Source organism: Bos grunniens, chromosome X, assembly GCF_055505025.1.
Source record: "Bos grunniens cultivar Pamir isolate PY7600 chromosome X, Bosgru_T2T1.0, whole genome shotgun sequence".
In the NCBI taxonomy this organism is placed as follows: domain Eukaryota; kingdom Metazoa; phylum Chordata; class Mammalia; order Artiodactyla; family Bovidae; genus Bos; species Bos grunniens.
In genome coordinates this window covers 132,816,177-132,828,844 of record NC_141194.1, presented here as the reverse complement: position 1 = coordinate 132,828,844, position 12,668 = coordinate 132,816,177, and the positions used below count along the sequence as shown (strand labels likewise).

The 12,668-nt window shown below is 41.7% G+C and overlaps 1 long non-coding RNA gene across 1 annotated transcript in view; it reads left to right on the top strand.

Moving 5' to 3' along the window:
• Positions 1-12,668, top strand: part of LOC147341443 (uncharacterized) — a 24,826-nt gene extending 12,158 nt beyond the window's left edge. The window contains exon 2 of the long non-coding RNA XR_015158712.1: positions 12,149-12,668. This is a non-coding gene — a long non-coding RNA (uncharacterized LOC147341443). The remainder of the gene's footprint in view (positions 1-12,148) is intronic.

Genomic DNA, 12,668 nt, shown 5'->3' with positions numbered 1-12,668 from the left:
TTTCCTGCAGGGAAGGGACACTTCCACCTCTTCCTCCATATCCTCTCAGCCCCTTGCATTTGGGTCAAGAGACCTAAAAAGGCCATTTCTCATTTCCACCTTGTCTTCCATTGTTTTTCCCCTGGGATGTCTATGCATTCATGGTCCTGAGATGCCTCATTGGTCTGGAATGTCCATGACGAGCCGATCCTCTGAATCATAGACTTAAAGAAGTTGGAAAGAGCAGAGCTCATTAGGCTGTCGTTTCCCCAGTTTCCTCCTCTGACCTGGATGTTTTCCCACTGCCTGGAGGGTGTGCTTCCCTACTGCGTCGTTCAACTGGGCTTTGGGGCTCTGTCTACACAGTCCCAGAAAGTAAAGAACAAGGCCTGTTTCTGAATAATTCAAACAAAATCTTGTTTAATCTCAATGATTTGGGCATCCTATTACAAAGCACCATTGCGGTGCAAGGATTTGGGATAATCCCCTCTAATAGCTATCACAGAATCAGAGCTGGAAAGGACCTGGCAGTTCATCTGTTCAAAAAACCTGCTTCTGGGACTTCCCTGGTGGTCCCGTGGCTAAGACTCCAAGCTCCCAATGCAGGGGGCCTGGGTTCGATCCCTGGTCAGGGAACTAGATCCAACATGCTGCAACTATGAGTTCGCATGCCGCAGCTAAAAATCTCACAAGGAAGATCAAAGATCTCGCCTGCTGCAACTAAGACCCAGCATGGGCAAATAAAAAAGTAAACAAACCTGCTCCTTTTTAAATTTTGTATTATAGTTTTACTTGAGAAATAATCAACATAAAGTAACCTTCACATTTGCCTGCTGTACAAAAAGTGTACAATTTGCCAAGTTTTGACATATGTGTATCTCCATGAAGCCATCACCACCATCACATTTCCATCACTCCCTAAAGTTTCCTTCTGCCCTGTTGTAATCCTTTACTTCATCCCCTCTGCAGTCCCCCATCCCCAGGCAACCACTGATCTTCTTTCTGTTACTGTATAGTTTGCATTTTCAGAATTTTATATAAATGGAATAGCACAGTATGCATTTTTGGGGCTGGTTTCTTTCCCTCGGCAGAATTATTTTGAGATTCCTTTATGTTGTCTGTATTAATAGTGTCATATGCATCAGTTAGTTGTTTCTGCTTTTTGACTGTTGTGATAAATGCTTCTATGAGCACTCATGTACTCATTTTTGTATATATGTGTATCTTCAGCTCACTTAGGTATGTGCCTATGAGCTTTTACCTTCATATGGTAACTATATTTAACCTTTTGAGGAACTACCAAACTATTTTCCAATGCAGTTGTCCCATTTTACAATCCCACCAGCAAGGCATGAGGTTCCTATTTTTACTCATCTTACCATCTTATTGTTCTACTTTTTTTTTTATTCAAGCCATCCTAGCAATGTAAACTGATATCTCACTGTGGTTTTGATTTGATTTTCCTAATGACCACTGATGAAAGTGAAAGAGGAGAGTGAAAAAGTTGGCTTAAAGCTCAACATTCAGAAAACGAAGATCATGGCATCTGGTCCCATCACTTCATGGGAAATAGATGGGGAAACAGTGGAAACAGTGGCAGACTTTATTTTGGGGGGCTCCAAAATCACTGCAGATGGTGACTGCAGCCATGAAATTAAAAGACACTTACTCCTTGGAAGGAAAGTTATGACCAACCTAGATAGCATATTAAAAATCAGAGACATTACTTTGCCAACAAAGGTCCATCTAGTCAAGGCTATGGTTTTTCCAGTGGTCATGTAGGGATGTGAGAGTTGGACTGTGAAGAAAGCTGAGCACCGAAGAATTGATGCTTTTGAACTGTGGTGTTGGAGAAGACTCTGAGAGTCCCATGGACTGCAAGGAGATCCAACTAGTCCATTCTAAAGGAGATCAGTCCTGGGTGTTCTTTGGAAGGAATGATGCTAAAGCTGAAACTCCAGTACTTTGGCCACCTCATGCAAAGAGTTGACTCATTGGACAAGACTCTGATGCTGGGAGGGATTGGGGGCAGGAAGAAAAGGAGACAACAGAGGATGAGATGGCTGTATGGCATCACCGACTTGATGGACGTGGGTTTGGGTAAACTCCGGGAGTTGGTGATGGACAGGGAGGCCTGGAGTGCTGCGATTCATGGGGTCACAAAGAGTCAGACACGACTGAGTGACTGAACTGAACTGAACTGAATGACTAATAATGTTTCATGTGTAACCATTTAGAGATTTCTTTGGAGAAGTGTCTGTTTAGATCTTTTGCTACTGTTTTTTCGTGTATTTATTTATTTATTATTTTATTTGGTTGCATCGGGTCTCAGTTGTAGCAGACAGGATCTTCGTTGCATCATGTGAGATCCTTTCATGGCCATGCACGGACTCTCTAGTTGTGTCTCACAGGCTCCAGAGGTTGCTGGCTTCAGTAGCTGTGACACGTGGGTTTAGTTGATCCTTGGCATATGTGATCTTTGTTCTCCCACCAGGGATCAAACCCAGGCCACCTGCATTGCATGGCAGATTCTCAACCACTGTACCATCAGCAAAGTCCCTTTTGCCCAGTCTTTACTTGAGTTTTTATCTTTTTATTGTTGAGTTGTAAGAATTCTTTTATATTGTGGGATACTAGACCTTTATCAAATGTATGATTTGCAAATATTTTCTCCCATTCTGTGCACTTTTTCACTTTCTTCATAGTGTCCTTTGATGCACAAAAGTTTTTAATGTTGATTAAACCCAATGTGTCTATATTTTGTTTGGTTGCTTTTGCTTGTGGTGTCATATCTAAAAAACAATTGCCTAATCCAAGGGCATACGGATTTACAGCTATGTTTTCTTCTAAGAATTTTACAGTTTCACCTCTCTTACATTTAGGCCTAGGATCTATTTTGAGTTAACTTTTATGTATGGTGCTAGGAAGGAGACCAACTTCATTCTTTTGCATGTGGATATCCATTTGTTCCAGCAACATTTGTTGAAAAGGCTATTTTTTCCCCACTGAATTGTAAACAGCATTGTTTGAAAACTTCAGTTTCTGGAACTTCCTTGGCAGTCCAGTGGTTCAGACTCCACCTTCCAATGGGTTCAATCCCTGGTCCCACATGCTGTGGGCTGCAGCCAAGACCTGTGGTGGATTCATTTTGATATTTGGCAAAACTAATACAATTATGTAAAGTTTAAAAATAAAATAAAAATTAAAAAAATGAAAATAAAAACAGGAAAAAAAAACCCTTCAATTTCCAATTATTTTTGTTGCTAGCATATAGAAATAAAAAGTGATCTAGTATTCTGAAACCTTGCTAACATCACTTCATAGTTCTAGTAGCTTTCTTGTAGATCTCAGTAGATTTTCTACATAGATGATCATGTTATCTGCAAATAAAGTTTTACGTCTTCCTTTCTTATTTAGATGCTTTTTGTTTCATTTTCTTAACAATTTGCATTGGCTAGAACTTCCAGTAAATGTTGAATAAGGGCAGACATCCTTGTCTTGCTCCTGATCTTAGAGGGAAAGAATTTGGTAGTTGACCATTAAATGTTATGTTAACTGTAGGTTTTTTATAATACCCTTCATCAAGTTGAGGAAGTTTCCTTCTATTTCTAGCTTGCTGAGAGTTTTCCTTAGGAATAGATGTTGGATTTTGTCAAATTCTTTTTCTCCATCTATTGAAATAATCATATGCTTAGAGTTTTTTTGTTCATCAATATGGTGAATTACAACTGCTTGATTTTCAAATGGTAAACCAAATTTGCCTTGCTGGCAAAAACCACACTTGATGTGGCTATATTCTTTTTATATATTTAGTTACATTGATTTGTTAAATTTTACATCTGTATTTATGAGAGATATTGGTCTGTAGTTTTCTTGTTATGTCTTTTTCTGGTTTTGTTATTGTGGTAATGCTAATAATAAACACAAATAGAATTAATGGGCAACTATGTTTTCCTTTTCAACTTTCTGGAAGACTTCGTATAGAATTGGTATTACTTCTTTAAATGTTTTATAAAATTCATTAGTGAAGCCATTTGGCCAAGAAGATGTCTTTGTAGCATGTGTTTAACTATAAACTCACTTTCCCTAATGGAGGGCTATTCACAGTACCCATTTCCTCTTGGGTGAGCTTTTGTGTTTTCCAAGAGACCTGTCCATTTCATCTAAGTTGTCAAATTTATTGTTTATAATACTCCCTTAGTATCCTTTTAATATCTGTAGAATCAGTAGTTATATCACCTCTGTCATTCCTCATATTGGCAATTTGTGTCTTCTTTCTTCTTTTTCTGATCAGTCTGGCTAGAGATTAACAATTTTATTGATCTTCTCAAAGCTTTTGGTTTCATTTATCTTCTCTATTTTTTATTTCTTTTCTATTTCCTCAGTTTCTATTCTGATCTTTATTATTTCCTTTTGTCTACTTACTTTGGGTTTAATTTGTTCATCTTTCTCTAGATTTTTATTATGGAAGCTGAAAATCATTGATTTGAGACCTTTCTTCTTTTCTACTATAGACATTTAGTGGCATCTCACATTATGTTCAGTTCAGTTCAGTTCAGTTGCTCAGTCGTGTCCGACTCTTTGCGACCCCATGAATCACAGCACACCAGGCCTCCCTGTCCATCACCAACTCCCGGAGTTCACTCAGACTCACGTCCATCGAGTGAGTGATGCCATCCAGCCATCTCATCCTCTGTCATCACCTTCTCCTCCTGCCCTCAATCCCTCCCAGCATCAGAGTCTTTTCCAATGAGTCACCTCTTCGCATGAGGTGGCCAAAGTACTGGAGTTTCAGCTTTAGCATCATTCCTTCCAAAGAAATCCCATGGCTGATCTCCTTCAGAATGGACTGGTTGGATCTCCTTGCAGTCCATGGGACTCTCAAGAGTCTTCTCCAGCACCACAGTTCAAAAGCATCAATTCTTCAGTGCTCAGCCTTCTTCACAGTCCAACTCTCACATCCATACATGACCACAGGAAAAACCATAGCCTTGACTAGACGGACCTTTGTTGGCAAAGTAATGTCTCTGCTTTTGAATATGCTGTCTAGGTTGGACATAACTTTCCTTTCAAGGAGTAAGCGTCTTCTAATTTCATGGCTGCAGTCACCATCTGCAGTGATTTTGGAGCCCCCCAAAATAAAGTCTGCCACTGTTTCCACTGTTTCCCCATCTATTTCCCATGAAGTGATGGGACCGGATGCCATGATCTTCATTTTCTGAATGTTGAGCTTTAAGCCAACTTTTTCACTCACCTCTTTCACTTTCATCAAGAGGCTTTTTAGTTCCTCTTCACTTTCTGCCATAAGGGTGGTGTCATCTGCATATTTGAGGTTATTGATATGTCTCCCGGCAATCTTGATTCCAGCTTGTGTTTCTTCCAGCCCAGCATTTCTCATGATGTACTCTGCATATAAGTTAAATAAGCAGGATGACAATATACAGCCTTGATGTACTCCTTTTCCTATTTGGAACCAGTCTGTTGTTCCGTGTCCAGTTCTAACTGTTGCTTCCTGACCTGCATACAGATTTCTCAAGAGGCAGGTCAGGTGGTCTGGTATTCCCATCTCTTTCATGTTTTCATTTTTATCCATTTCATAATAGTCTCTACATTTTTATTTCTTCTTTGCCTTGTGGATTATTTAGAAGTTTGTGATTTAGTTTTCAGATATTTGGGAAATTTCCAGAGATTTTTCTGTTATTGGTTTCTAATTTAAATTCATTGTAGTCAGAGAATATACTTTGTATGACTTAATTATTTTGAATTTTTGAGACTTGTGGCCCAGAATATTATCTATCTAGCTTGGTAAATGTACTGTATGCTCTTGAAAAGAGTATGTATTCTGCTGTTGTTTCATGAAATGTTCTATAAGTGTCAATTAGATCAAGTTGGATGATGGTGTTATACTTATCTTCTAGATCCTTGCTGTTGATTTCCTGCCTACTTATTCTATTAACGAAAGATGAGAGGTGAAATTTTCTACTGTGATTTTGAACTTTTCTGTTTCTACCTGTAGTTCTGTCGGCTTTTGCATCATGTATTTTGAAGTTCTGTTATGTGGTGCATAAATGCTTAGGATTGTCATGTCCTCTTAATGGATTGATCCACTTATCACTATGAAATCACCTTTATCTCTGATATTAAGTTTTGCTTAATATCATTTAATATTGCTGTTCCAAATTTCTTTTTATTAGTGTTACCATGGTATATCATTTTCCCATACTTTAACTTTTTTAACCTATTTTAAACTTTATAGCTAAAATGCTTTACAGACAGCCCCTGACTTACAGTGGTTTAACTTGTAATTTTCGACCTTATGATGGTGTAAAGCAATACATATTCAATAGAAACCATAATTCAAATTTTGATTTTTGATTTTTTTTCCCTAGGCTAGCAACATATGGTACCATCTCTCTTGTGGTGCTGGATGGTGGCACCGAGTCACAGCTCCCAGTCAGCCAAGTGATCATGAGGGTAAATAATCAATACACTTAGAACTATTCTGTATCCAGACAACTATTCTGTTTGTAACTTTCAGTATTCAATGAACTACATGAGATATATAACACTTTTTTATTGATATAAAATAGACTTTGTGTTAGATCACTTTTGCCCAACTGTAGGCTAATGTAAGTGTTCAGACCATGTTTAAGGTAGGTTTGCCTAAGCCATGATGTTCAGTGTTGTTGTTGTTCAGTCACTAAGTCATGTCCAACTCTTTGCCACACCATGGGCTGCGGCACACCAGTCTCCCCTATCCTTCACTCTCTCCTGGAGTTTGCTCAAACTCACATCCATTGAGTCAGTGATGCTATCTAGCCATCTCATCCTCTGCCACCCCCTTCTTTTACTTTCAATCTTTCCCAGCATCAATAAGTTAGGTGTATTAAATGAATTTTCAACTTATGATTGGTTTGTTGGAACATAACCCCAAAGTGAGTAGAGGAAGGTCTGTACTTGTTCAGTTCAGTCGCTCAGTCGTGTCCGACTCTTTGCGACCCCATGAACTGCAGCACGCCAGGCCTCCTTGTCCATCACCAACTCCGGAGTCCACCCAAACTCATGTCCATTGAGTTGGTGATGCCATCCAACCATCTCATCTTCTGTCGTCCCCTTCTCCCCCTGCCTTCAATCTTTCCTAGCATTGGGGTCTTTTCAAATGAGTCAACTCTTCACATCAGGTGGCCAAAATATTGGAGTTTCAGCTTCAACATCAGTCCTTCCAATGAACACCCAGGACTGATCTCCTTTAGGATGGACTGGTTGGATCTCCTTGCAGTCCAAGGGACTCTCAAGAGTCTTCTCCAACACCACAGTTCAAAAGCATCAATTCTTCGGTGCTCAGCCTTCTTTATAGTCCAACTCTCACATCCATACATAACTACTGGAAAAACCACAGCCTTGACTAGATAGACCTTTGTTGACAAAATAATGTCTCTGCTTTTGAATATGCTGTCTAGGTTGGTCATAACTTTCCTTCCAAGGAGTAAGAATCTTTTAATTTCTTGGCCGCAATCACCATCTGCAGTGATTTTGGAGCCCAGAAAAATAAAGTCTGACACTGTTTCCACTGTTTCCCCATCTATTTCCCAGGAAGTGATGGGACCAGATGCCATGATCTTGGTTTTCTGAATGTTCTGTTCTTGTAGGCAGCATATAATTTGTTCTTGCTTTTATATCCAATTACAATCTCTGCATTTTATTTGGGTATTTAAATCATTTACATTTCAATTAATTATTGATATAGTTAGGTTTAAGTCTATCATATTGTTATCTGTTTTCTATTTGTCCCATCTGTTCTTTGTTTCCTTTTTCTTTTTCTTATTTCTGTCTTTTTTGGGACTAATTGAATATCTTTTATTATTGTATTGTATCTCATTTATTTGTTTATCAGCTATGACTCTGTTTTATTATTTTAGTGGTTACTTTAAGGTTTATAGTAAACATCTTTAACTTACCTCAGTTGATCTTCAAATGGTATATACCACACAACCTAAACCATGAAAACATATTTATAATAGTAAATATATGCCCTTTTCTCCCCTCCCACTGTTGTCATACATTTTGTTTATGTGCATTATAAATCACACACTGCATTATTATTATTTTTGCTTCAATAATCCACTATCAAAGATATTTAAATAATTTTTCAAAATCTTATATATTTACCCATATGGTTACTATTAATATTTCTTTCTTCCTTTTCATAGATCCATATTTTCATCTACTATCATCTTCCTTCCATTTCTGGTAGTATGTGTCTGTTTGGTATTTCTTTCTTTCTTTTTTTTTTTTGACCCTGCCAGGCAGCTTGCAGGATCTTATTTCCCTGACCAGAGATCAGACTTGGCAGTGAATGGGTCAAGCCCTAACCACTGGACAACCAGGGAATTCCCTGGCCTTCCTTTTTGAAAGATATTTTTGCCTGATGTAGAATCCCTGCTTAACAGGGGTTTTTGTCTTTGTTTTTAAAAAGATTTTGCTTTATAGTCTTCTCATTTGCATTGTTTACAATGAGAAGTCTTATCTTTGTTTCTCTGTTCATAAAATGCCTTTTTTCTCTGGCTGCTGTTAAAATGTTCTCTTTATCACTGATGTTGAGAAATTTGATTATGATGTGTCTTGGTGTCATTTTCTTCATATTTCTTATACTTGGAGTTTGCTGAGTTCCTTGGATCTCTCAGTTTATAATCTTCATCAAATTTGGAAAACTTTGGGCCATTATTTCTTCAAATATTTTTCTGTTCCCTCTTGTCTCTTTTTCTCCCTCAGTGACTCCAATTATATTTAGATTATGCCACTTGAATTTTCCTACAACTCACTGATGTTCCGTTCATTTTTTAAAATTCTCTTTTCTGTGTGTATTTCATTTTGAATCCTTTCTACTGCTTTGTGTTCAAGTTCACTAGCCTTTTTTTTTCTTACAGTGTCTAATCTGCCATTAAGTCTATCCAATGTATTTTTCACATCACATGTTGTAGTTTTCACCTCTGTAAGTTTGATTTGGGTATTTAAAAAATACCTTCCATGGCTCTACTTAACTTTCTGAACATCTGGAATACAGTTACAATAACTGTTTTAGTATCTTTGTTTACCAGTTTTAACTGTAAGTCAGTTCTGGTTTGGCTTCTTAATGATTTACCACCTTCTTATTGGCTTTAGTTTCCTGCTCTGTCAATGCCAGGTAATTTTTTTTTTTTTTTTTGGAGCCACACATTGTGAGTTCTACTTTGTTGGATTCTTTACTATGACTGTATTCCTACAATCAGTGATTCCCAACCAGGGATGGCTTTGTTTCTCTGGTCTTGGCATCCAGTAAGTAGGGCCAGGTATGATGGCAAACACCCTCCAATGTACAGGACAGCCCCCACAACAAAGAATTATCTAGCTCAAAATGTCAGTTGTTCTGAAGTTGAGAAACTTTGCTGTATATACTCTTGAACTTTGTTCTGGGACTTAACTACGTTTCTTGGAAATTGTTTGATCCCTCTTGGGTCTTGCTGTTAAGCTTTGTTAGATGAGACCAGAGCAGTGCTCAGTGTAGAACTAACTACTCTCTAATACCAAGGCAAGACCCTTCTGTGTACTTTCGCCAATGCCTCAGTTTTCGCTGGATGGGAACCAGCATTATTCCCAGCCCTGTGTGAATGCTAAGCTCCAGTCCCTCTAATCATTTGGCATAGTTCTCTCCCGAGCATCAAATACTTTCCTCACACATGTTCATGAACCTACATAGAGTTTGTTCCATTCCTACTTCACTCACCACATCCAGCTTACCTCCGCAGGATATCCTGGAGATACCTCACAGTCGCTATGTCTACTCTCACCCCCCACCTCAGACCTACTCTTCCTTCCATATCTCAGTCCATTATGCCAGTCTCCTAAGCTTGAAATCCAGGAGTTGCTCTCCACTGCTGCCTCTTCACTCCACCATTCAGCCAGCTAATTTGGTCTCGCTAATGTCTCCAGCATTCTGTTCTTACTTTCCATCCCCACTGTCCCTACCTTAGCATAGGCCATCATCATTTCTTGCTTGAACCCTTCACAAGAGAGTTCCATGTTGCATCTCCAGCATCCCCTGCCACACCTCCTTATATACTCTCATCTCTACTACTACAAAAATTTTCACTGCTCATCAAGCAGGCCACAACTTTATGCTTTTGCACATGACACTCTTTGCCTGAATAGAGTTCCTCCCTTCTTTGTCTGGCAAACTCTTTCTCATGCTTCAAGAGCCAGCTCAAAAGTCACCTATTCTGTCAAACCCTCCTTGGTTTCTCGAGGCATCTATTCATTCCTGCCCCTCCATTCTCCTTTTGCCTTCTGTCCACACTTTGTTAACAATATTGCTCTCATCTGGTTAAATGAGGTCATAAGGGTGGGCCCTAATCCCATAGTACTGTGGCCTGATAAGAAATGGAAGAAAGAGAGAGAAATATCCCCCTCCCCTCAGCCACATGAGGACACAGCGGAAAAAGGCTGCAAGCCAGGGAGAGAGTCTCACCAAGACCTTACCATGTGGGCACTTTGATCTCAGACTTCCAGTCTCCAGGACTGTGCAAATAAATTTCTGTTGTTTAAGCCACCCAATCCACGGTGTGTTAATTATGGCAACCCGAGCCGACTACTACAGTGCTAATGTTGTTTAGTCACTAAGTCGTGTCTGACTCTTTTGTAACCCCATGGACTGTGTCCTGTCAGGCTCCTCTGTCCATGGGAATTTCCCAGGCAAGACTACTAGAGGGGGCCGCCATTTCCTTCTTCAGGGGATCTTCCCCACCTAAGGATCAAACCCATGTCTCCTGCAGCTCCTGCATTAGCAGACAGATTCTTTACCACTGAGCCACCAGGGAAGCCCTAATACCTGATGAGTGCATTTTTTTTTTGAATGAATAAGGAAGGAAGGAGGAGGAAGGAAGAGAAGGAGAGATGGAATGAATGGGGAGAGATGATGAAGAAAGCTGGAGAAAACAAGAGAAGAGTAAGAAAAACTTAAGGAAACAGGAGAAAGAAGGCAGGGAGTGGGAGTGAGCTGACAAGGGAGCCAGTTTCTTAGTGGTGACCAGGCCCATGCCCAGGGAACCAACGCCAAGATGGAGGCAGGTGGATACAAGCCTCAGGGCCAGTGCTGAGCATCCAGGCACGGGATTTTATAGATGTTTTCTCGCGAAAGGGGCCACGGTCTGCTTTTCTCAGAAGCTATGTGTCCTCCAGGGAAGGACCCAGTGCCTGCGGCTTTTAGAAGGAAGCACCTTGGCTCTTTGGCTGAGCAACAACTGAGTGCCCTGGCTTCCCTCAGCTGCTAGAGAGACAAGGAGAGTGTTTACCCAACCGTCCCAGTGTCCTCAGAGGACTCAGCTCTCAGTTACATGGCAAACAGCTGGCTCTGGAGGGGCTGTGTCCTGGGCGCTGAGACTCGGCGCCTCCAGTGATGTGAAAGCCTCCGCCACCGTGGGAATGCTTCCTACACTGTCACCCTCCTCGGGTGGGGTTGGGGTGGGTTCATATACGAACTGGGACCCGAACAGTGGCTTAAAAAAAAAAAACGCTGCTTCTAGCGGAACACTCCTCGAAACGAACACAAAGTTTTTTGGTCACCCAGGGCTTGTGCAAATTGGTTTCAGACTCTGTCACCCGCTGCCGCAGCAGACAGCAGCCGCCTTTCCAGTCAGAAGACATTTCCTGGCCGGGCAACCGGACCAGCCGGCCGGCGGCGGCGCAGGCAGTGCCAGCCAGCCCGGGAAGCCACGCGCTCAGTCAGCTCCGGGGGACAGAGCAGCCCGCCGGCGCCCTGGGGCCTGCAGCCAGCCCCGGGTTCACGTCTCCCCTAACCGGCTGGGTCGGGCAACGAGGGGGTCCCGGCTCCACCTACTCGGCCCAGCCCCAAAATCGGGCCAAAACCAGGCAGACATTCGGAACCTGTCTGATCGCTTTGGGGAGGGGAGGGGAGAGGGGTGGGGTGGGGTGGGGGAGAGTTGCAGGGAGCAGAAGCTCTGAGAGCCATTCCCTGACAAGCATCCCTGCTCAGCAATGCGGGCAGGGGTTGCGAGGCCCAGCCCCGCGGGTAGTTGGGTGCAGGGACGTGACGGGACCGCGAGGGTTGATGCTTTCTTCTGTTGTTCCCACTCGTCCGAGAGGGCTCCTAGCAAACATACTCTGCTCTTCCCAGCTCTCCCGATGAAATCCAGAGCTCGGTTTTGCTGCCGCTATCCAGGTCGGGATTTTTGGTCCACGTGAAGACTTTATTTACGCTGCTACGCTAGGATGTCGACCCAGCAGCCCAGCCAAACGCCGAGGCAGCCGTGAAGTTGGGACTTGTGGAAGAGTGGAGACTGGCTCCCAATCAAGCAGCCACACACTCCCCTGCAAACTGGGGGCACCTGGAAGTCCACACTCTGCTGCCCGGCTCCTTGGCCTTGCTTTTCAAACGTTATCACTTGGACAGATCGCTCGGGGTCCTTGTTAAAGTGAAGATTCTGATTTAGGTGGGTGGGGCCTGAGACTCTGCATTCCTAGAAAGCTTCCAGCTGCTGCCCTAGACCACACCTGGAGGGGCAAGGGGCACAGCATTGCTCTTGACTGCAGCTATGCCAGTTCAAATAACCTGGGGAGCCCAATACACTTGAATTTGGTTGAGTCATCTTAAGTGTTCTTGCCATAAAAAAATAAAAAGATACTATGTGAAGTGA